Source organism: Pyxicephalus adspersus, chromosome 12 (genome assembly GCF_032062135.1).
Source record: "Pyxicephalus adspersus chromosome 12, UCB_Pads_2.0, whole genome shotgun sequence".
Taxonomy (NCBI): domain Eukaryota; kingdom Metazoa; phylum Chordata; class Amphibia; order Anura; family Pyxicephalidae; genus Pyxicephalus; species Pyxicephalus adspersus.
In genome coordinates, this window is record NC_092869.1 from 30,816,194 (window position 1) to 30,817,252 (window position 1,059).

A 1,059-nucleotide genomic window follows, 5' to 3' on the forward strand; every position below is an offset into this window, starting at 1 on the left:
AATCCTATGTTCAGACTGGCAGTGAGGTTGCAGCGTGGTTACCGCTGAATCATGCCAGTAAAATGTTACCTTGGATGAGATGCTGCATGTAGTTTCTACGTTTAGCAGGCTCAATGAAAATGAAGAGAAATAGGAACCAGCGCTGTGGTGCGAGTTTGGTTTTATAATTATTACACAGTATTTATATAGCGCCAACATATTACGCAGCACTGTACAAAGTCCATAGCCATGTCACCAGCTGTCTCTCAAAGAGGCTCACAATTTAATGTCCCTACCATAGTCATATGTCATTACCACAATTTTGGGGGAAAGCCAATTAACTTAACTGCATGTTTTTAGAATGTGGAAGGAAACCCACACAGAGATGGGGAGAACCTGCAAGCTCCATGCAGAAAGTGTCCTGGCTGAGATTCAAACCTGGGACCCAGCACTGCAAAAGCCAGAAGGCTAACCGCCGACATGCTGCCCACGTAAATGAATTCACCTTTAAACTCTACAGCAGGTAGAGCTGTTCCCTACTACTCCCATTCATTCCCATTGGGCAGCCATGGGTGACACACAGCGTCTTTGGGTTTAGTCCTGAGAGTGAGGAAGATATAACCACACTGCAATCTCACCGCCTATCTTGTTTTAACCTTCCAAGGTGAGTACATTCATTAGGTACTATCCTCCCAATACATTGTAATGGTACATGCAAAGGAGATTGCACAAACAGAATGCAATTTAGTAGAAGATACCAGCAAATGTAGAAGTAATATACCTTTAGTTATTTTTGTTGCCCTGCTGGAAGGATGTTGAAAATGTTTTGCTTAGTCAGGAGGTTATATGGAGTGTAATGGTGTCTAATTCTTTTTTACTTTGCAGAGATTAAAGATAACATGAGGAATGACCCAAAAGTGCATAGCCTCCCGCAGAAACATATCAGGGTTAATTATTATTTTTATTTTACGTGTATGTAAACCCCATGAACCTTTTTACTAAATATACAGGCATGAGAGTTTTGTTACACTTGTTCAAAAAGTGCAAACAAATAAATGTTTATTGTGCCACAAAGAATTG